This window comes from Aythya ferina (assembly GCF_964211825.1).
Source record: "Aythya ferina genome assembly, chromosome: 1".
Lineage (NCBI taxonomy): Eukaryota > Metazoa > Chordata > Aves > Anseriformes > Anatidae > Aythya > Aythya ferina.
The window spans coordinates 72,614,200-72,639,135 of record NC_140296.1 but is presented as its reverse complement, the minus strand read 5'-3'; the positions used below and the strand labels follow the sequence as shown (position 1 = coordinate 72,639,135).

The 24,936-nt window shown below is 44.6% G+C and overlaps 1 pseudogene across 1 annotated transcript in view; it reads left to right on the top strand.

Annotated features, from left to right (window-relative positions):
- The window catches only part of LOC311429727 (arylsulfatase H-like), a 37,705-nt pseudogene that overhangs the window by 4,620 nt on the left and 8,149 nt on the right, over positions 1-24,936 (top strand). The window contains exons 5-9 of the transcript XR_014698872.1: positions 11,160-11,537; positions 12,648-12,784; positions 14,494-14,628; positions 19,632-19,794; positions 20,748-20,869. The product of XR_014698872.1 is annotated as an arylsulfatase H-like (transcript). The remainder of the gene's footprint in view (positions 1-11,159; positions 11,538-12,647; positions 12,785-14,493; positions 14,629-19,631; positions 19,795-20,747; positions 20,870-24,936) is intronic.

Genomic DNA, 24,936 nt, shown 5'->3' with positions numbered 1-24,936 from the left:
GGAGTGCAGCCAAACTTTTAGAAATACTGGCAGACACATGAGACTAATAATGTTGGATTTTGTTTAATACCTTTATTTTGTATTTGCAGGGAAGCGGCATATGGCTGTGAATCCTCCCAAGATCATTGCCAGGCGCAGAATTGAGGCGCCCCCTCCCCGGCCGTTCAAAAGCTGCCCCTAGGAAGCTCGAGCAACCAGGACGGGCAAACAGGGCATGGCGCGTCAGAAGGGCGTGGCGCAGCAGTTCGCGCAGGCAGGGTGGGCAGGAAGGGCAGAGCGCTCCCCTCGCCCATAAGAACACCTCCTTAACAACAGCCGTTAGCTAGGTGATAATGGTCTCCACCAGGCAGGGTGCGCTCTCCAGGAAGTCGGTACACACCCAGACTGACTACCCGTTAAAAAATGCCGCAGTTCAGGTCACGGGATGCAAGGAGCATCTGAGCCTGTTCCTGCCATCAGCGGGAGGCAGAGAAACTGCGTGCATGAGGTGCGAGCAGGTGGGTGACCTGGTCCGCATGGTGGCAGAACTCAAGGAGAAGGTGGAGAGGTTGAGGGATATCAGGGAGTGTGAGCGGGAGATAGACTTGTGGAGCTACTCCCTGCAGGGCCTCAAGGAGAGGTATCGAGGTGAGACACCCGCTGACCGATGCCCAGCCTAACCCCAAGCAGTCTGGCCCCCTCCCCCAGCTAGCCACCCCTATATATTGTTTAGCATGACATCAGATCACAGAATCACAGAATCTTCTAGGTTGGAAGAGACCTCAAGGTCATCGAGTCCAACCTCCAACCTAACGCTAACAGCCCTCCACTAAACCATATCCCTAAGCTCTACATCTAAGCGTCTTTTGAAGACTTCCAGGGATGGTGACTCCACCACTTCCCTGGGCAGCCTGTTCCAATGCCTCACAACCCTTTCTGTAAAGAAGGTCTTCCTAACATCTAACCTAAAACTCCCCTGGCTCAACTTAAGCCCATTCCCCCTCGTCCTGTCACCAGGCACGTGGGAGAACAGGCCAACCCCCACCTCTCTACAGCCTCCTTTAAGGTATCTGTAAAGAGCAATAAGGTCACCCCTGAGCCTCCTCTTCTCCAGGCTGAACAAGCCCAGCTCCCACAGCCGCTCCTCGTAGGACTTGTTCTCCAGGCCCCTCACCAGCTTCGTCGCCCTTCTCTGCACCCGCTCAAGCACCTCCATGTCCTTCTTGTAGCGAGGGGCCCAAAACTGAACACAGTACTCGAGGTGCGGCCTCACCAGAGCTGAGTACAGGGGGACGATCACCTCCCTAGCCCTGCTGGTCACGCTGTTCCTAATACAAGCCAGGATGCCGTTGGCCTTCTTGGCCACCTGAGCACACTGCTGGCTCATATTCAGCCGACTATCCACCATCACCCCCAGGTCCTTCTCTGCCTGGCAGCTTTCCAACCATTCCTCTCCCAGCCTGTAGCTCTGCTTGGGGTTATTGCGCCCCAGGTGCAGGACCCGGCACTTGGCCTTGTTAAACTTCATGCAGTTGACCTCAGCCCATCGGTCCAGCCTATCCAGATCCTCCTGCAGAGCTTTCCTACCCTCAAGCAGATCGACACACGCACCTAACTTGGTGTCATCTGCGAACTTACTGAGGGTGCACTCGATGCCCTCATCCAGATCATCGATGAAGATATTAAAGAGGACCGGCCCCAGCACCGAGCCCTGGGGGACGCCACTAGTGACTGGCCTCCAACTGGGTCTGTCCCCTCCCAGCTCTTACTGCACCCCCAGCCTGCCCGTTGGCAGGACAGAGCAAGAAGCTGAAATGTCCTTGGCTTAGTATAAGTACTGCTCTGCAACAATTAAAACATCGGGGTGTTATCAGCACTCTTCTCATCCTAAGCCATAACACAGCATTGTACCAGCCACTAGGAAGAAAATCAACTCTGTTCTAACTGAAACCAGGACATCTATCCACCCCTTATTCCATATCATTTATGTCATGCTCAGGTTACACTCTTTTCCATACATTCTAATTAGTCACCATTTTCATGTAGGGTAGATTGTAGTCGTGGTAGTGATAACATACAGTATTATATAGTAATTAACATGGTATAATTCAATTCATGGGCTATTCTCACCCAGTATTAAATCTCCTTGAGGTACACACCGGAACTCTCCGTTCTTTTGCATCACCCACCAAGTGTATCCAGGTCCCTGAGCAAAAACAATTCCACGAATGGGTTTGCCTTTTCCTGAGGCAGGAGTAGCCCAGACTGTTTTACCCAGCATATTTCTTACATGCACTACAGGAACTTTATCCTCATCTACAGTACATAACAAGTTTGATTGGGCAGGTCCAGCTCAGTTGGCAGATCCCCTAGTATTGACTAACCAGGTGGCCTTTGCCAAATGCGTATCCCAATTTTTGAATGTCCCAGCGCCCATTGCTTTCAATGTAGTCTTTAACAGTCCATTGTATCGTTCAACTTTCCCGGAGGCTGGTGCATGATAGGGGATGTGATACACCCACTCAATACCATGCTCTTTGGCCCAAGTGTCTATAAGGTTGTTTTGGAAATGAGTCCCATTGTCTGACTCTATTCTTTCTGGGGTGCCATGTCGCCATAGGACTTGCTTTTCAAGGCCCAGGATAGTGTTCCAGGATAGTGTTCCATGAGGCACAGGATATGTTTCCAGCCATCCGGTGGTTGCTTCCACCATTGTAAGTACGTGGCGCTTGCCATTGCGAGTTTGAGGGAGTGTGATGTAATCAATCTGCCAGGCCTCTCCATATTTCTATTTCAGCCATCGTCCTCCATACCAAAGAGGCTTTGACTGTTTGGCTTGCTTGATTGCAGCACATGTTTCACAGTCATGAATAACCTGTGCTATAGCGTCCATGGTCAGGTCCACCCCTCGATCACGAGCCCATCTGTATGTTGCATCTCTACCTTGATGGCCTGAGGTGTCATGGGCCCATCGGGCTATAAATAATTCACCTTTATGCTGCCAATCCAGATCCACCTGAGCTACTTCAATCTTAGCAGCCTGATCCACCTGCTGGTTGTTTTGATGTTCTTCAGTAGCCCGATTCTTGGGCACATGAGCATCTACGTGACGTACTTTCACAGCCAGCTTCTCTACCCGAGCAGCAATATCTTGCCACAATGCAGCAGCCCAGATGGGTTTGCCCCTACGCTGCCAGTTGTTTTGCTTCCATTGCTGTAACCATCCCCACAGGGCATTTGCTACCATCCATGAATCAGTGTAGAGATAGAGAACTGGCCATTTTTCTCGTTCAGCAATGTCTAAAGCCAGCTGAATGGCCTTCACTTCTGCAAACTGACTCGATTCACCTTCTCCCTCAGCAGCTTCTGCAACTCGTCGTGTAGGACTCCATACAGCAGCCTTCCATCTCCGATGCTTTCCCACAATACAACAGGACCCATCAGTGAACAGGGCATATTTCTTTTCATTCTCTGGTAACTGGTTGTACAGTGGGGCTTCTTCAGCACGACCCACCTCCTCCTCTGATGATATCCCAAAATATTTGCCTTCTGGCCAGTCCATAATCACTTCCAATATTCCTGGGCGACTGGGGTTTCCTATTCGAGCCTGCTGAGTAATCAGTGCAACCCACTTGCTCCATGTAGCATCAGTTGCATGATGCGTAGAAGAGACCCTTCCTTTGAACATCCAGCCTAGTACTGGCAATCGGGGTGCTAGGAGGAGCTGCGCTTCAGTACCAACCACCTCCGAAGCAGATCGAACTCCTTCATATGCTGCCAATATCTCCTTTTCAGTTGGAGTATAGCGGGCCTCAGATCCTCTGTATCCCCGACTCCAAAACCCCAGGGGCCGACCTCGAGTTTCCCCAGGTTCTTTCTGCCAGAGGCTCCAGGTGGGGCCGTTCTCCCCGGCTGCAGTGTAGAGCACATTCTTTACATCTGGTCCTGTTTGAACTGGCCCAAGGGCTACTGCATGAACTATTTCCTGCTTGGTTTGTTCAAAGGCTTGTCGTTGCTCAGGGCCCCATTCAAACTCATTCTTCTTACGGGTTACTTGGTAGAGCGGGTTTACAATCAGACTGTAATTTGGGATGTGCATTCTCCAAAACCCCACAACACCTAGGAAAGTCTGTGTTTCTTTTTTGCTAGTTGGTGGAGACATAGCTGTTATTTTGTTGATCACATCCATTGGGATTTGACGACGTCCATCTTGCCATTTTATTCCTAAAAACTGGATCTTTCGTGCAGGTCCTTTCACTTTATTTTGTTTTATGGCAAAACCGGCTTTCAGAAGGATTTGGACTATTTTCTTCCCTTTCTCAAAAACTTCCTCTGCTGTGTCACCCCACACAATAATGTCATCGATGTACTGCAGGTGTTCAGGAGCTTCCCCCTGCTCTAGCGCAGACTGGATTAGCCCATGGCAAATGGTAGGGCTGTGTTTCCACCCCTGGGGCAGTCGATTCCAAGTATATTGGACTCCCCTCCAAGTGAAGGCAAATTGTGGCCTGCACTCTGCTGCTAGAGGGATGGAGAAAAATGCATTAGCGATATCAATTGTGGCGTACCACTTGGCTGCCTTCGATTCAAGTTCATACTGAAGTTCTAGCATGTCCGGCACTGCAGCACTTGGTGGCGTCACTTCGTTCAGGCCACGATAGTCCACTGTTAGTCTCCACTCGCCATTAGACTTTCACACTGGCCATATGGGACTATTGAAAGGTGAATGAGTCTTGCTGATCACTCCTTGGTTCTCCAATTGACGAATTAGCTTATGGATGGGAATCAGGGAGTCCTGGTTAGTGCGATATTGCCGCCAGTGCACAGTTGTGGTAGCGATTGGCACTTGCTGTTCTTTGATCCTCAGCAACCCCACAACAGAGGGGTCCTCGGAGAGACCAGGCAAGGTAGATAATTGTTTAATGCCTTCTGTCTCTAAGGCAGCTATACCAAAAGCCCACCGGAACCCTTTTGGGTCCTTGCAATATCCTCTTCTAAGATAGTCTATGCCAAAGATACATGGAACATCCGGGCAAGTCACAATGCGGTGCTTTTCCCACTCATTCCCAGTCAGACTCACTTCAGCCTCCAATACAGTCAACTGCTGAGATCCCCCTGTCACTCCACAAATACAGATGGGCTCTGGTCCTTTATATCTCGATGGCATTATAGTACATGGTGCACTGGTGTCTACTAAAGCCTTATACTTCTGTGTGTCTGATGTGCCAGGCCATTGAATCCACACAGTCCAATAAACTCGATTGTCCCTTTCCTCCCCCTGGCTGGAGGCAGGGCCTCCCTATTCCTGGTCAGAATCTTCTTCGTTTCTGTGTTTGAAGGACTGTCTGCTGGAAGTTGGAGCAGCAAACTTTTCAAAGAATCCCTTTTTCCCAATTGTTTTCTTTTGCAACTCATGTAACCGTGCCTCTAGGGTCGCGGTAGATTTTCCATCCCATTTTCTCATGTCCTCTCCATGGTCTCGTAAGTAAAACCACAGGGTGGCACAGGGTGAGTACCCACCATATCGTCTTCCTTGTGCGGATGAACGCCTACCCCTGATAGCTGAGACACTGCTTTGTACAGGTACGGAGGAGAATAATCTCTCTTCAAGTTGGTGAACCTTTTCAGAAAGTTTCTCCACAGTGTTCTCTTTTGGTCGGTGGACACTGGTTGGTTCAGGTGGGGATGAAGATAGATTCTCTTTAAGTTGGTGGAACTCTTCAGAAAGTTTCTCCACAGCTGAGACGCAGGCCTGTAAGGAAGAGGAGAGACTTTCTTCGTACTGCCGGAGTTGTTTAGCCACTTCATCCACTGTGGGTTCCTCATCCTCTTTCCAGGCCATTATTGCCAATGAGCTGGCATATGATGATGGTGCACTCCGTACAAACTTCCGCCACATGGGTCGTGTACACCTGACTTCATCTGGATCTTTGGATGTTTGTCTGAGGTCTGGATCCTCATAAATCACTTCCCGTACGGCTAATTCCCTCAGGTACTGGATTCCCTTCTCCATAGTGGTCCACTTGCCTGGTAGACATAAAAGTTCTTCCTTGAAGGGATACCTTTCCCTCACAGCTGAGAGGAGACGCCTCCAGAGGCTGTGAGATTGTGCTCCATCTGCAATTGCTTTGTCAATGCCTGCGTCTCTAGCAAGGGATCCCAGTCGCTTGGCTTCCCTGCCGTCTAATTCCACACAATTGGTTCCAGTGTCCCAGCACCGGAGCAACCAGGTGACAAGCTGCTCACCTATACAGCGACCAAAATCTTTTCGCACATCTCGTAACTCATGCTCATTTAGGCTTCGGGTAGTTACTGCTGATTTTTTTGGCATCCTCATCTTCCTCCTCCTGAATCCCTGATGGCCCAGCATCGTCGTTGTCTCTATACCTAGATTTGGCAGAAGACTCTCTGCGTTCCAAACGACCTGAATCTCTATACCATTTTTTCACCTTCTCTACAGGGGCAGCTTGCACTGCTACAGCTCATTTCTCTGACCTCATTACAGGATCTGCCTCAGGGGCTGGAATACCCTCTGCAGGGTCAACTTGCACTGCTACAGCTCGTTTCTCTGACCCAGCCACAGGAGCTGGAGCAGCTGCAGGAGCTGGGGCTGGAGTGGCTGCAGGAACCGGAGTTAGAGCGGCTTCAGGAACTGAAACTGGAGCAGCTGCAGGAACTGGAACTGGAGCGGCTGCAGGAGCTGGAACTGGAGCGGCTGCAGGAGCTGGGACTGGAGCGGCTGCAGGAGCTGGGACTGGAGCGGCTGCAGGAGCTGGGACTGGAGTGGTTGCAGGAGCTGGAACTGGAGCGGCTGAAGAGTCCACCGTAGGGGTCACAGTGGCCGTTGGATCTGTCACGGGACTTGGAGTGGCCGCAGGGTCTGTCACTAAGTTGATAGCAGTATCAATGGCAGCTCGATAGGCACGAGCCAGGCCCCAGCATGTTACAATGATTTGTGTTACTTTGGAACTGCCAGAATCGCAACACTTTTTTTTTCAAGCATTCTGCCAGTTTCTTAGGATTTTGCAGTTGTTCAGGGGTGAATTTCCAAAACACTGGGGGTGCCAACTGCTCTAGATGCCTGCCCATATCCTCCCATACTCCCTGCCACCCACAACTATACTGCCTCCGGGCAGATCTCCGGATGAGCTTCCTAAGTAGTTGTTTAACTTTAAGCAGAATCTGAAGCGCATTCAGGAGGCAGAACAACAAGACTATGCTGGTCTGAGTATCCCAAGGATATTCAATATCTTGGAGAGCTATTGTAATAAGCTCGGAGGATAAGAGGGTGGTGAAGGAGGAAGGGAGAGTGATCAAGTACGAGAAAATATCTTCCCCTTTCCCCTCCACACATTGACTCCCTAATGAAAAAAGGCAACAGGTATAATTGCTAATAGTTTCCAAAATACAGTTTCCAAAGTATAGAGTCAACGATGTTACTGAGTACAAATACCAAGTTAGAGTCATGACCAGATATTTCATCGTCTCATAAGCCACTGTTACAACACACAGTACCATAATGATCTGAGACTAGGGCCCGGAGAGGATAAACAACATGACAGAGAGCACATACAGAAAATAATGTGCTATAATACTCAATTTGGAAAACAGGCGCAGCAGAGTTAAGATTAAAGCAATCAGCATTATGACAAGTGACTATTAAGCAGGTCTAATACTTATACCAATTTTAGTTTAACACATTCTGGTCAGATCTGCCGTTATCTCAACCTTTCGAGCCCCATGTTGGGCACCAAAAAGACTGTCGTGGTTTAACCCAGCCGGCAGCTAAACACCACGCAGCCGTTCGCCCCCCTTCCCCCCTCCCTCTCTGGGACGGGGAAGAGAAATGGAAAGTGAAGCCCGTGAGTTGAGATAAAGACAGTTTAATAAGACAGGAAAATAATAATACTAATAATAATAATAATACAATGATAATAATAGTACTACTACTAATAATATGTACAAACAAGGGATGCACAATGCAATTGCTCATCACCCGCTGACGGATGCCCAGCCTAAACAACAGCAGTCCGGCCCCCTCCCCCGGCTAGCCACCCCTATATATTGTTTAGCATGACGTCAGATGGTATGGAATACCCCTTTGGCCAGTTTGGGTCACCTGTCCTGGGTCTGTCCCCTCCCAGCTCTTACTGCACCCCCAGCCTGCCTGTTGGCAGGACAGAGCAAAAGGCTGAGGTGTCCTTGGATTGGTATAAGCACTGCTCTGCAACAATTAAAACATCGGGGTGTTATCAGCACTCTTCTCATCCTAAGCCAAAACACAGCATTCTACCAGCCACTAGGAAGAAAATCAACTCTGTTCTAACTGAAACCAGGACAGCAGGTAACCAAATTAAAGCCAAAACTTGCAGCCCAGTCCTTGACCTGAATAGTGAGTGAGGATCTGGATCCTGGCATTTATGCGCGATAGCTTCTACGCAGCCGAAGTAAATACACCCCGGGTGCCCTGAGCTGGAGGACCACGACGGTGGGAACGATAAACTCCCAACCGACCCTGAACGTGTGCGGGATTTGCTGCTCCACCTGGATCTATACAAGTCCTTGGGTCCAGATGGGACTCATCCCAGGGTGCTTAAGGAGCTGGCTGACGCCATCGCGGGACCTCTCTCAATTATTTTTCAATGGTCTTGTGAATCTGGAGAGGTCCCAGTGGACTGGAAGCTGGCAAATGTCGTACCAATTTTCAAGAAGGGCAAGAAAATAGACCGTGGCAACTACAGGCCTGTTAGTCTCACATCAGCACCTGGTAAAATTATGGAGAAGATGATCCTTGAAGCTCTTGAAGCACACCTGGGGGACAATGCAGTCATTGGTCCCAGCCAACGTGGGTTCATGAGGGGTAGGTCCTGCCTAACAAATCTGAATTCCTTTCATGATAAGATCACCCATCTGGTTGATCAAGGGAAACCAGCTGACGTGATCTTTTTGGACCTGAGCAAAGCTTTTAACATGGCTTCCCGTGGGATCCTACTGGACAAAATGTCCAGCATACAACCTAACAAAAACATCATGCGATGGGTGAGCAATTGGCTGACAGGCAGGGCTCAAGAGCTTGTGGTAAATGGGGCCACATCAGGCTGGCACATGGTCACTAGTGGGGACCCTCAAGGCTCCATTTTAGGGCCAGTCCTCTTCAGTGTTTTTATAAACGATTTAGATGTAGGACTAGAATGTGTTTTGAGCAAATTTGCTGATGGCACCAAACTTGGAGGAGTTGTAGACTCAGATGAGGGGCTGAGGGTGGAAAGGCCTTGCAGAGAGATCTGGACAGATTGGAGAGCTGGGCGATCACCAACCTCATGAAGATTAACAAGAGCAAGTGCCGGGTCCTGCACCTGGGATGGGGCCACCCTGGCTATACGTACAGACTGGGTGACGAGATGCTGGAGAGCAGCCCCGCAGAGAGGGATCCAGGGGTGGTGGTTCACAGCAAGTTGAACATGAGCCAGCAGTGTGCCCTGGCAGCCAGGAGGGCCAACCGTATCCTGGGGTGCATCAAGCACAGCATTGCTAGTCAATCAAGGGAAGTGATTGTCCCGCTCTACTCTGCGCTGGTGCGGCCTCACTTCGAGTACTGCGTGCAGTTCTGGGCACCACAGTACAGAAAGGACAGTAAACTGCTGGAGAGTGTCCAGAGGCGGGCGACGAAGATGGTGAAGGGCCTAGAGGGGAAGACGTATGAGGAGTAGCTGAGGTCACTGGGCCTGTTCAGCCTGGAGAAGGGGAGGCTGAGGGAGGACCTCATTGCAGCGTACAACTTCCTCGCAAGGGGGAGTGCAGAGGCAGGTGCTGACCTATTCTCTGTAATCACCAATGATAGGACCCACAGGAATGGTGTTAAGCTGAGGCAGGGAAGGTTTAGGCTGGACGTCAGGAAGAGGTTCTTCACAGAGAGGAGGGTGGTTGCACGCTGGAACAGGCTCCCCAGGGAACTAGTCACTGCACCAAGCCTGTCTGAATTTAAGAAGCGATTGGACTGTGCACTTAGTCACGTGGTCTAAACTTTTGGGTAGACCTGTGCGGTGCCAGGAGTTGGACTTGATGATCCTTATGGGTCCCTTCCAACTCGGGATATTCTATGATTCAATAAATAGTGTAGTCAGAGGTCATGGGGCTAGATTTAGAAAAGTCCTGCATAAAGAAGGGATCTCAGAAAAGAAAATTTAAATAACGTTAATATCAAGAAAAGGAATTCTGATTGCTAAATTCTTTATCTGTCATGACTAGACAGATGAAAACCTATGATGGCAAGTTTGCCTTTAAGGTCATTTTCTTTTTTATTCATATCTTTTATTTATTTGTATTTATTTTTTTAACAGGCTCTGTACTAATTTTCCTCACAGAATGACTAACAGAAATATGACCCTTGTGCACCTTTTGTAGTTAATTCATTAGGTCAACTCTAACCACTAAGCCCCTTGTCAGGTTATTTCTGCTAGTGATAAGGAGCAATTGACCTTAAAACTTTGAAGCCAGGTAGATGAGCTTATTCCACAAGGTCTCTTGGCTCCAACCTTGTGAAGTGAAACCTGCCAGGTGTGGGTCATTTTACCTTTGCTATATAGGAAGCCTGAGGACTTGTGGGGGAATTGCCTCCCCAGGAGAGACTGAGACTTGGGTTGCCTAGGGTGTTTTTCTCTTGTGGTGACTTGGGCTCAGCGTTCCCCTGTAGGCTGCTTTTCCTTCGTGTTTTCTGCCCTCTCTGTGAGATAGTTTTAGAGACTCTATGAGCCAGTTACATTGGTGGTGCCTTCTTCAGTAAAACCTTGGTGGCGCTATTTCACCGCGAAGCGCTTTGGAAGTGACTCGAGTTCAGAAGACTACAGGTAAGTGTTCCTGGGTTCTGTGGTTGTTGCTGTGGAGGAGTTTGAGTACTTCCTTCACCTTGTCTGTTTTCCGTGAAATTACTTAGGTGGATTCTAATCTCCATTCCAAGCACTGGGGGAGCACTGGGAGGGGGAGGGGGGGGAAGGCCTCCGAAACCCAAGTGCACACAGGTAAGCCTGACTTTGAAGAATGTTCTTCAGTATTTGGAAGATTGAAAAACAGGCTGTGTGAAAAAGGTACCTTCATGTGAATGCAGAATTTGCCTTGTGGTAAGTAGAAACAGACTGGGATGGATACGAGGCGCAGAACGGAGGCGCAGAACGGAGGCGCAGAACGGAGGCGCAGAATCATGGTTTTGATTATTTTTATGGCATGCCTTTCACCCTCATGAATGAGTGTCAAGGCACGGATGACCCTGAGCTGGACAAGTCTCTGCAAGATAAATATTGGCTTCACTCACAGATAATCTTCCTTGCAGTGCTTACACTTCTGATTGGAAAACTTACCAGCTTATTCCAGGTAAAATGGAAAATAATTATATGTGTGACCATCTGCAGTCTCCTGTATTTCCTTTCTTGGTTCTCCAACTATGGATTCACCAAGTACTGGAACTGTATCCTGAAGAGAAACCATGATATCACAGAACAACCAATGAACCTAGAAAAAACTACTTCTAATATGCTGATGGAGGCAGTTTCATTCATTGAAATGTAACCAACAAAAATTGTATCACCTCTTAAGGATTTTCTAAATCTGCTGCATCATACACCACTTGGTTAGGCAGCTGGCATGCTGCACCATCTGCCCCTAGTGCTGGCAAGTGACAATTTGGTGTTTTCTAGTATCCCTCAACTTGTCAGCATGCAACTGCTGTCCTTCACCTTTTACATAGCTTGTCAGCAACTCAGGAAAAGATACGATGATTTTGTTGCTTTTATGTTTTGTTCTGAAAGGGGTCCTGGCCAAGGACTATGAATTCCTATTCATAGGAATAGAAAAATAATCTTAGCCTGATGAATGGACTGTCATTTAAAGTTCCATATGAAGTTAATATTTTACAAGTTGGAGACTGATACTGAATTTTGTTTTGTTTTCCCAAGGTGCCCTTCATTTACAGTACTATCAGCTAGAGATAAACTAACTGCTAATTTCTTAGAAATATGTATGTGACAAGCCTGAGTATATCCCTGAATAACATTATATTATTTCTCTGTGGGATTGGGGGTTTTTTGTTTGTTCCTTTTTTAAGGGAAATTGGGGTGAGAGAAAACTCTTCTGTAAAACTTTGAACACAGATGTCCTCATAGAGGATATCCTCAGGTTCATAGGATATCCTGCCTGGCCTCTAGCTGCCCATGTTAAAGGAATGCGGTTCCTTGTGATTTGAGTGTCATACCTGCCAGTTTCACAAGGATGTCTCAGATACTCAGTGACACCAATATTTGGGTTTAAGCAAGTGAGTCCTCTTCTCCCTGCCTCTGTGTGTGTATCAGTCTTTAGGCTATGAACTTTTGTGCTTGTTTATCTAATGTTCTACACATATTTAATTTGGAACAAGAGAAACATCCCATTACTATTTTGGTCTTCATACAGAACCAAAATCTTCGAGGAGTGTTTTAATCCCCTCTGTCTCCCAAGGCTTCAAAAATGCAAAGATGTCAAAATCCAAAATTCTTACTCTAGACCCTAAACATATTTTTAGTAAGATAGTCACTACCGTATTACTGTTATATATATCACTTGCATATTACTGTTATATTTTGTTCTGAGTGATAGTTTGTAGAGAAATGACTACTGTTGGTTTTTTTGTTTTGTTTCAGAAACAAGCAGAGACCATTTCTTCTCTTTTTTTCCCTTTTACACGTTCACACTCCTCTCGTTACCATGGAGAAGTTTCTGGGAAGAAGCAGACATGGCTTATATGGAGATAGTGTAGAGGAGATGGACTGGATAGTGGGTACGTGATGGCTTGAAGGAAATCCTTTATTTATTTGACTGTGAAAAAGAAACACCCCAACGAAGGGATGGTCACAGAACTCCCTATTTGTATATGACAAAAAAAAACTTGCCTTGGATATACAGTTAGCTCCAAAGATTGCCATTTCATTACCACAACTTTTTTCTTTCTTTTAGGTTGAAAGTGCAGGCTTTTCTTGTGAGGCTTTTTAGTTCCTACTTTTTAATTGACACACTTCTGTGTTGCAGTGTTAAAAGAAGTCAGCTAATCAGATTATTAATCAAATGTATTATATTACTCCAGCTGTCTAGTCTCAAAAGATATAACAGGTGCTGCTGATGAAGATTACATTATACACTGGTTGTTTTGTGTACTTGTTCCCTTCTATCAAGGAATAATCCTTACAGCAGAAATCTGAACTCCTTCCTAGCCAAAAGGTCAATTTAAGAAGTTATAATGTTTCATTTAATAAGTTAATTAAATTTAAAAATGTAACTTGCACTCACAGCTCAGATTTATACCTAAGCCTTAATTAGTAGTTCCTTTTTGCTTCAATGAGATGGAGAAAGATAGCTCTTATTAACATTTCCTGAAAAGTGAAGGTCCTACTGACAAAGTATGCACCACTCACCTCTAGTTGCCACACTCCAGACCAGATTCCCTGAGCCTTTTCTACATCCAATAATCATGTTTAAAAAAATCTGCCTTGAAAGGAGCCTGATTGCTTGTGATTGGCAGGCCGAGCACCTCTGCAAGATCTGATCACACCAGAGGACTCTGGCACAATCCTTTTCTAATTTTTGGCACTAACTAAATTCAGACACAAGCTACTGAAGCAGAGCAGAATAGCAGAAGTACAACGGTGTAAGGAACATGTGTCACATAGGCCAAACAGGATGCCGCTAGTGAGGACAAAGAGATTTGGGCTGTAATTCAGAACCAAGAGGTCTAGATTCAATCTAAATTCCTTTTTGGAGGTAGAGTTTGTTTTTAGTCAAATGACTATCTTGGCCAAGGGGATGCATGAAATCTAGCTCATGACCCCCATCACTGGCCTTTATTTTTTTTCTTGCATGTCAGCTGTTGTTGCTTCTGTAGCTATGGAAGCTGTTTGTGGTGATCATATTTTGATGCAGTGGGTGATTGGGAAAAGCAACCGAAGATAAATTATACTCTGTATAAATGTTTTATCCTGTCAGTACTGAAAACATTCCTTATGAAGTTAGATCTGAATTGCACTCTGCGGAGTTTTTGCAACTGACTTCCAGAGAAGATCTTGGCTGATTGTGTGAAGCCTCATTTCAGAGTCTTTGTTTAGTCCATGGTGAAAAAAGCATTTTTCCTGTGACTAGGAAGCTCTATTGTCTAAGCTTTTCAAGATGCTCGAGGCTACACAGTGGAGAGAGTCCTTGACTCTGAGAATTTACAGCATAGAACTGACAGAACATTTTGAGAGGCCTGAATAAAAGGGGCATTCATGTAACTTATTTTCCATTTGGTTTTGTGTTTTATTTTCCAGAAACAGAATTTGGACACATTCAGCAGCTTTCTGTTAGGCTCTTATCGCTCCCATGATTTAGGATTACTCTGCATTGCTTATGATAGTTCATTACAGAACTCATTGAGGTCAGTGGAATGAGTGTCTTCAAAAAATCTTAAAAATCTGACTGCATCTCAGGACATAATTATGATGTTTTCTTTGTTTATAGGTAGGCTTCTTGATGCTATTGACAAGGAAGGCTTGAAGAATACCACATTTGTTTATTTTGCATCTGATCACGGGGGATCTGTACGGGCTTACAGAGGAAATGCCTGCTTAGGTGGATGGAATGGGATCTATAAAGGTAAAATCTTGGCAGCATGTGCATGCATAAAACTAGCTATTAAAAATAAATATAATAGATAGATGAATAAATAGAATAGATAAATAGAATAAAAAAGCAACATGCTGGAATGAAAATCTTAGTTTGTAAGGCTGGAGCAACTTCAGGGCATCAGCTAGTCATCCTTCAGTTCCTAAACAAGATCTCTTTCACCAAAGCTGCTCCTGACAACTACATTGTCTTATCTATTCTTGAAGACGTTCAGCAATCCCCCAAGTACTCATTTGCATTGTCAATGCTACTAGATTTGTTTGTTTCCTGTTATTTACCTTTCCTTGCTTCAGATTATGCAGAAGCTCTTTCCATATTCACCAATCTAAATTATTTTATTTGACACAATTTCATCTTGGCAGAACTATTACTGATATGCTAATTTCCTTCTACATGCTTAAAAGTTATATGATTATTGATTGCAATATTTATTCAGGCAGTCTACTGCTATTTGTTTTGGTTTGTTCTGCTTTGTTTTCCAAGACAGACACCACAGCTTGCCTTTTTCCAGTCTGATACCTCAGCAAATCTCCACAACTCAAATAAAACAACTCTTCATCAACTAGTGCTATGAATGCTCCAAACATTCATCAGGTTCAGACTGTTTGAAAACATCTGCCCTTAGTCAAGGCTTAATGGATGCCTAATGGATGATAGGGTAAACTGTTTGTTACTTGGTAACAAGCCAGGTTTGTGTATTAAAGACTCATACAGAAGCATCATTAAAATCAGTCAATATTTCAATTTTCTTTCCTGATTTGTTTGTTTGTTTCCCAGTGGATAGCAACTAGTACTTTTGCCTTTTTTTTTTTTTTTTTTTTTTTTGCCATGATACTTCTCATTTCTCTCTCTCATCACTAGTTAACTTACATTACATGTTCTGTGCTTTCTGATTTTGTCATTAAGAGTCCATAAAATAAACCCATCCTTAATAGCCTGACTGAGATTCTTCCTCTTATATTAGAATCATAGAATATCCTGAGTTGGAAGGGACCCTTAAGGATCATCAAGTCCAACTCTTGACACCGCACAGGTCTACCCAAAAGTTCAGACCATGTGCCTAAGTTCACAGTCCAATCTCTTCTTAAATTCAGACAGGCTCGGTGCAGTGACCACTTCCCTGGGGAGCCTGTTCCAGTGTGCAACCACCCTCTCTGTGAAGAACCCCCTCCTGACGTCCAGCCTAAATTTCCCCTGCCTCAGCTTAACCCCGTTCCCGCGGGTCCTGTCACTAGTGTTAATGGAGAAAAGGTCTCCTGCCTCTCGACACCCCCTTACGAGGAAGTTGTAGACTGTGATGAGGTCTCCCCTCAGCCTCCTCTTCTCTAGGCTGAACAGGCCCAGTGACCTCAGCCGTTCCTCCTACGTCTTCCCCTCAAGGCCTTTCACCATCTTCGTAGCCCTCCTCTGGACACTTTCCAACAGTTTCATGTCCTTTTTATACTGTGGTGCCCAGAACTGCACACAGTACTCGAGGTGAGGCCGCACCAGCGCAGAGTAGAGCGGGACAATCACCTCCCTTGACCTACTAGCGATGCCGTGCTTGATGCACCCCAGGACACGATTGGCCCTCCTGGCTGCCAGGGCACATTGCTGGCTCATTACTCCTTCTTGGACTTGGAATCCACAGAAAAAGCACATGAAATGCCTAAATAATTATACTTCCTAATTTTCCACTGAAATACATGTATGAAGACTTAAACTTGTGCCCTTTAATACTGGTTCTTTAAAGACTCACCAGTTCTTACTGATATTTCCCCCACAAACAGTTTCTCCGAGGAGTCCTCCTTTACCAGTCCTGTAGCTTTATTCAAATCTACCTTGCTGGAGTTCCTTGTTTTGTTTTTTTGCCTTACTTCTTTAGGTCTTAAATTTTTCATGGTCACTCTTACCGACCCACCTTCCGTGTGGTTATTCTCCACTTATTCTTGCTCTAGTACTAAATCATAGAATCACAGTATGGCTTGTGTTGTAATAGACTTTAAATGTCATCTTTTTCCAACCCCTCTGCCATGGGCAGGGACACCTCCCACTAGATCAGGTTGCTTAAAGCCTCATCCAACCTGGCCTTGAACACTTCGAGGGATGGGGCATCCACAGCTTCTCGGGGCAGCGTCTTCCTGTGCCTCACGACCCTCTGAGTGATGTTTCTTCCTAATATATAATCTAAATCTCCCCTCTTTTAGTTTAAAACCATTACTTCTTGTCCTATCACTACAGTCCCTGATAAGAGTCCCTCCTTAACTTTCTTGTAGGTACCCTTTAGGTATTGAAAAGTTGTTCTCCAGGGGTCTCCCCGGAGCCTTCCCTTCTCCAGGCTGAACAACCCCAACTCCCTCAGCCTGTCTTTGTAGGAGAGGTGCTCCATCACTTTGGTCATCTTCAAGGCCCTCCTCTGGATTCGTTGTAGTATGTCCATGTCATTCTTCTGCTGGAGGCCCCAGAGGTGAATGCAGGACTTCAGGTGGGATCTGATGAGAGCAGATTAGAAGGGGAAAAACACTTCCCTCACCCTGCTGGCCACTCTTCTTTTGCTGCAGGCCAGTATACAGTTGGTTTTTCTGGGCTGCAAGAGCACATTGCCAGCTCACATCAAGCTTCTCATCAACCAACACCTCCAGGTCCTTCTCCTGAATTCATAAATACTCCCTTCTACTTGCTTTTTCCATCTCTTTTGTCGTTTGTAGAAAATAAGCAAGGAAGAAAACAGTTTCTAAAGCCCACTGCTGGTTAGTATTTGTTTTTCCTCCATTTCCCTTAGATGAGCTCTGTACTCCTTTCTCTGTACTTCACCATGAACTCAGCAGTGCTGCTTTGCATCAAAGCATACATCAGTGCAGCAGAGGCTAAAGACCAAACCCTTAATGCTTTTATGACAACAGCTCTGATGAGATTCCTTAATCTGGACTGAAATCCTTTGGAATTCCTCTAGCTGTCTGAACCCATGAGATAACTCTCCAGATTTCTAAGACCTGAAAAGCCACTCTGATATCTTCGGCAGCTTAGCACTTACTGTATAATGAAGACTGAAAACTGTTCCTATTGCTTATTTCCCTACAAATGAAGATTCAGGTGCTTTGATCTTGCTCAGCATCAAAATGCACATTCTCTAGCAGTAAGTGCTTTGATGAGCCACACAATAAATTTTTGATAGAGCTTAGATCACATCCAGTAGCAGTCCTAAATGCAAAATTAGCCTTCAGTTCTGGACATGAAGTTTCCATACCAGTAACAGATGCCAAAAAAAAAGCCAATGGACTAACTTGAGTCTAACCTAGGGTATTCACTAGCCTAAAATAAGAACATGAATAACAAGAGGTGAAAGGTGAATGTGATTAGATAGTGACTTCAATGAGGCCAATGATGAAAACATGCCTGCTTAGAGATGAGACAAGGGGAGATAGATATAATACTAGTTTAGAAATTAACATCAGAAAGGGGTTATTCACATTTATCTCTGCATACAACAGAAGAGGGGATATCCCGTTAATTCATAAATACCTGTAGAACTCACTGCTGTAAGGTGTTATTACTGCTAAGAGGATATTAAAAACAAGAAGAGCCATGCACATGGGTAATAAGAACAGGTGTTAGTAAACAACAAGGTGTGAGAAACCATCATTCTACAAAGCACAAGGTTATTGCACAAGTAGGTGGACTTGCCCTTTTTGTAATCCACCATACGACTTTGTCAACCTCTCAAACCAAGCTCTGGGAACCTTGCCTCTCAGCACTAAGTATGAGCATACCTCGTCCATAGTAAAAGCCAGGGCCTAGTTTAAACAACCATCCAAATTTGCTGGTTTATTAACTGAACTAATACACCAGCTTCAAGTTTTACTTGACAAATTTTCTACCAGTTTTTTCAGCAATGTCTGGGCATTTCTGCCCTCAATAGAATGAACAACAGAGTAAATGTCATGTATGTACCTGAGCTTCACACTTACACTTTTTTTATTTTCTGAATGGACCATCAACTTGGCTAATGGATTTCTGGCTTTAATTGAGTTAAATGGATTTTCTGGCTTAATTAATATACCCATCCTTGACATTAAGAACAGACATTTGCAGTTAATTAATCATTCTCACTTTGAAGCAGCATTCAAAAATATTTATATATATATATTTTGGCTAACAAGATAGCCAACGCATGGAAGAAAAAAATATAGGAGAAGGTTAAGAAGATTAGAGGAATGCAGAAAAAAAAAAAAAAAAAAAAGACGACTTTGGATTTTTTTCACATCAATAGAAATGTAGGTGGAAGTCTTCCTTACTGTAAAACATTTAGAGTGCTTCCCCATTTACCACACGGTTCTGCACATGGGACCATGGGACCACCTCAGACCATCCCTGGGATTGTAAACTCTTGGAGGGCAATCATTATCATAGTTCCTCTCACTGCTCTCCAGGATTGGAGAAATCATTTTGTAATGTTCAGCAGCCTCTGGTTTAGAAACGTCTGACTGTGGGAGTGTGCCCATGGGGGTCGACAAGCCCCAATCTGTTGACCAAGTTTGCCCTGTGTTAATTCCTTTTCTTGGGCACCATGTGAGGCTGCAACCTCTCTTTCATTGACAGAGCCAGATATTGCTTTTTACTAATAACAGATGTGCATGTTTTTAGGGAGTGTGATTATTCTCAAACATGACATTCAATTAAAAATACAGGTTAGAATGTCCTCTGAAGCATCAGAGGGTGAAATTATTCCTCTTATGCCCAAAACGCTGCTTTGTATTGAGTTTCTATATATACCCCACAAAGAAGTTTAAAATAAAGTAATAAGTAATCAGCTTATTCTTGAAGAATGGGGCTTGCATTGTAGTCATTTTGCTGTTTTCCATGTTTTCATTAAAAGTATTTGAATATTTTGAAATTTTTAAATCCTTTAATTATACATGCATAATAAATGCCCAGTAGTTCTCATTCTTATATTTATCTGTTTTTGTTTTGTTTTGTTTTTTCTCCTCTAACAGGTGGAAAAGGAATGGGAGGTTTGGAAGGAGGGATCCGTGTTCCAGGAATAGTTAGATGGCCTGGAGCATTGCCTGCAGACATAGTTATCAGTGAACCAACGAGCCTTATGGACATTTTCCCAACAGTGGTTCAGCTGGCTGGAGGGGTAGTGCCTCAAGACAGGCACAAAAGTGGCTTCATAAACCATGCTTGCTCTCCTTCCTTGATTTAGATCAAAGCTGATTATATGTCACACATCCTAATGCCCATGGGTTAAATTCTATTAGTTGTTAAACCAGATAGTTCTCTAGCAATCTTCTGCTTAGTTTTCCCCATCTTACCTTAATACATGGGAAAGGCAAACAACATGTGTTATCAAGGATCAGTTAGATAACTCAGTTTTCTAATCACTGAAAGGGAACCTGGACTACTGGAGTCACTGGGATGACTTTGGGGAAAAAAAAAAAAAAAAGAACTTTTATATGAAAAATTGTAAATTCATAAAGCTGGTTGGTCCTGTTAAAAATACCTAAGACAGGCCCTTTCCCGGACTGGGATGCCTGGTTCTTTGTGAGTAGGGAAGATGGATCAAACAGCCTGTATTTGGTACCAGTAATGGAGAAGTTCATTCCTCGGAAGTAAACAAATGGTAGCATCTATGTTAGACTCCTCTAAAGAACAAGTGAAAGGCTGGATGCCTATGGCATTCTGAGCAAAAAGCAGAAAAGTCCTTGTGTTGCATCACTAAGCCAACTGTCAGCCAGTTAACTAAGTGGCACTATTTTTACACAGCCCTAAGCTCACAGAGATATCGGTGACTTCAGTTTCAGGGAGTCAGATTAAAAGTGGTGACCCTTGCCTTTTCTATGGTTATCACTTGTTTACCCCTAGGAAAATTACATTAATGATAATTTATCTCTCCAGGATGTGTGAACTAAATGCAATTGCACAAACTGCTATTAACTACTAATCGCTGGCCTCCACCCTTCTACACAATTAAAAATGCCAGGGCTCGTTAGCTAAACAGTAGCTTATTCTAGAAATACCTGAAATCCTAATTCTGCATGCATGCTGAGTGCATACCGCTGCAGGGTGAAACTCCTGAACAGCCTGGTGACCTCCGTCCTCTTCATCAGGGTCATCGACGGATGCACCTTACTGCCTCTACTGCAGGGAACAGCTCGGCACTCAGAGCACGAGTTCATGTTTCACTACTGTGGTGCAGTGTTGCATGCAGTGCGGTGGCACCAAAAGGACAGCGAGTATAAACACTTCCATCCTCCCGCTGATCAGAGATAATGCAACAACCTCTAATTTCCAGTACAGTAGCATGTAAAAACATCTCTACACATCTGGAGTGTCTTTCTTTAAACTTTTGCAAGGTGCACAATGGCTGAGCTGTTCACTAGCCATCCTGCCTTGCCTGAGGGAAGGGTTTTGCTTCCTGTGTAGCACAGCTTTAAGATTCCATGTTGTTGCTGTGTCTCTATTGCTTTTGCTGTGCAAGCACTCAGAATCAGCTTTACTTTGAAGAAAAAGGAACTGCACACATATGGTCTTTATCTTAAGGAGTAGTTTGTTTTCAGTAGCCCTACGTTATTTGTTTTGTTCTTTTTCAGCTGTGGCATTAGGCAAGCTGACTGTAGCTGTAATGTTCTCTCTAGCTTTCAACAAGCACCAAATTTTTGCTGATGTCATCCTCCATTGAAGCATAAAATAGAATGGGCTAGCGACAGGAGGCTGAGTCCTTACTCCTGCTCAGAATGGAGGGTGGCATCTGTGTGACCAAACAGAAGCAGTGATTCACCTCCTGACTAGCACATCTGGGCACGTCATTAGCAAGTTAGATCAGTCGCACCTAAAAGTGCCTGCTGCTCTCCACTGACTAAAAAGGGAGCGGAGACTGCCCATATCAGATATAAAAATCTCCCTTATGTTAACTTAAAGTTACTTGAGATTAATTATACCTTCTGTGAGCAGATGATGTGAGAGTATTTGTAAAGCTGACAAATTAGTCATCACCACTATACATTTTTGTTTGTTTTCATTCTGCACAGCTGGAAAAATTCAGAAGCCAGTGGAGTAGGCTATACCTACTCACCTTCCTTTAGGAATTTGAACGAGCCCCTTTGATTTTTGTTTTCTGTATTTATGAAGTGAGAGAATAATTACTGAGATCTTGTGAGACTACAATTAAGTAACAGTTACAAAATGCTACGGTATTCCACCAACATCAGCTGTTCAAATTCAGCTGTTGGTATGCTGACAAGAAGCTGGCTGTTTGAGAAGTACTTTGAGTGCTGACAGTGTGGTGAGATGTCAGGCAGCCCTGAAAATCTTTCTTATGTCAATGTTAACTGAGTGATCTTTCTTGAACTTATCTAGATTTTCTTTATGATGCTTTCTGATACTATGGCAGTTTCAAAAATTAATAGTATCAAGACCAGAGTCTACCTGCTGAGAAAACACCTGAAAACTGCAAAACTTATTCATACTTGCAAACATTTCAGAATAGATTTTCTCTGTTCCTGTCACAGATGAGATCGTTCTGCTAGAACACACAAGGGCATCAGGATAATTACTGAGAGCTTTGCAGTCCTTCTTGTTGGCGTGTATAAACACATACCAGGGTTGCAACACCAATTTTTTTTAGTCACGCTGCCAGTTTAAACCTGAGGTCAGTGCCCTTGACATCATGCCACAGAAGCCTGGCTCCGAGGCAGGAAGTCACTGAAAGTCACTGAGCTTGGCTGGCAGGAAACGTGGGGGAAAGCAACAAAGACTTAATGTACTGCGCCGGGGGCCAGTGGCCGGGGCTGACGAGGGGGCTCGGCTGTGGGCCGGGCAGCAGCCGCCCAGCGGAGCGGGAGGGGAAGGCGCCGCCAGGGGGCAGCGCGGCACCGCCACAACCGCCCCAAACCGCCATAACCGCCGCAACCGCCGCCGCGCTCCGCCTCAAGGCGCAGCTACGGCGCTTGGGGGCGCCTCGGCGTGAGTCAGGCGTCAAATAAGCACTTTAGACAAAGAGATTAATAAATAATGACAATAACAATTCCCTGGATCTCTGGCGCAGTTACCAGACCCACTTTTCGTTTTTAAATTTGGATAAGCATGCAGAGGAGCGTGCTCCCCCCCTCCAATCACAAAAATCCATCACAGGTTGCTTATGAAGCAACCCACCCTGAGCATATCATGTTCTTGTGCTTTGGTTTGCACTGTGGAATGAACTTGAAGACCGTAACTTTAGAGCAAACTCTGAAATAGCTTCTGAAATAGCTTCTGGTTTCACAACAAATACGCTCTCATCACTCTCAGATTTTGAGCAGATAGGACCAGAGAGTTAATTTCCAGTAAAGCACCCCCAAAGAAATATAGTGCAAATATCAAGCTATTAACACCTCTTTTGCTCTACTAATCAGTTTTTAATAGGTTATCTTACTTGCAATATAGACACAGATATGATATACAGATGTTATACAGGGTTATTTTGTCTTCCTCTGAAACTAAAGCACAGCTACAGCGCTCATGCCTTTCTACAGTTTTTAACATTGAAACACACTGTGGATGTCTAGGGGATTGAAAAGAATAGGATGTTCTGCATATGAAAGACTAGCTTACCAAATATTATTCTTTTGCTCAACTTTCAGCTAGGGCAGAAATTCTGATTCTTTGCTCTGACAGCCATTCCTTCTTACTAGGCTGGCAGACGTTAAGTCTGTTTAAGTTTTCTTATAGTTGAGCCCACTGAAAGGTGTATCACATTCATATTATGCATTTAATAGCTGCTCCCTTGTATTTGCTGGACAGGCTGAATATGAAGCCATTGTGTCTTACTGTCAGGATCCATAAATTAAGCCCTTCGCTGAAGCCAGAAGAATCCTTTGGCTGTATGTTGAAGTGTTTTCCTCTACCACAACACAATAAGACTTATTAGTGATAGCCCATTTCTTTCTGCTCATTAAATTGATTGATTGTTACCAGATGGGTTTGAGAGATGTTTGGATGGAAGAAGCAGGTTTTCTTTCCCTTAGATATATTACATTAACATGTTGCCCTAAAATTCACACGCATTCTTCAAATTCCGTCAGAGATACTTCAGTAGTAAATTGTGTATCCCTCCTTGCCTCTTGGAGATGGCCCAAATCTCTGCTGGTTCCATCATTGCTGATTTATACCACCTTTTTTAATTTTTAATTCTTTTTTTTTCCTTTTTTTTTTTTTTCCTGATCCCTCTGTAACCTCATTGTTTACTCAGCTCACCAGCACAGGTTAATTACAGTCAGCCTGACTCTGTCCTTCCGAATGACCTAACAAGGACCCAGCTCTCTCCCACTCTGCAACCCCAGTAATTCTTTGCAGCTGTGAAAAACAGATATTAAAATTTTTGCAAAATCAGAACAATTCTGCTTAGGCACTCTACTCTTGATTGCTGTAGGATATATGTTGTGAGGAATTCAGTTCAGTTGGTAAAGAGTGACTTGATTTGCTTTTTCTGAACACTGATCACAAACTTCTCTATTGTAGGAGTTCATAGCTGTCTATCTCCTATTTGTCTGTGAAATGGTCGGTCATTTTAGCTATATCACAGTCATACAGCTAATCAGAAAAAAAAATGCATATGGCCTAGAGGGTACTTGTTTAACTCCTTCTAACAAGCATCTATGCTATGCAACCAACAGACATAGGACCCAAACCCCATGCGTAGGGAACCCTGATATGACAGAGAGTGCTCACGTTCTTGTTGTAAGATAAAAACATACTTTTAGTCACAAGACAGGGAAAAGTAGGTGGTGTCGGAACACATCCTTGCCAGCAGGATAGCACCCACCCAAACAGAGCTAAGGAATACCTGTCCCCGGTAAGTCATCATCAGCAGCGAGCCATTTTCTTTTCTGAAATCCAGGTCTGCATCCTTTCTCTGACAACTTCAGAAATGGAGACATCTAAAATCTAACAATTCTAAATGTGTTATATAGAAACATTTCAGAACCATTGAGCCATCATCCCTGCACAGAAACGTAGAACCATAGCTTAGCAGGATGTGGAAATTGTAGAGTAGGAATTAATAGAAACATGGCAAGATAGAAGCAGATCTTAAGCTAAAAGATTATCCAAGCTTTAATAGCTGTTATTTGCTTCCCCTCACATTTTAAGAAGGTTTTGGCAGTGATGGTGGTGGTTTTTGTGTTTTATTTTTTTTTTTTTTCCAATTAACAACTTCTCCTAACGACTGTGACACAAAACAAATAGAAGAGTAAAGCTACAGAATCCCCAACACAAAGCTCAGCACAGGGGACAACAGACAGAAGGACAGTTCAGCAGATC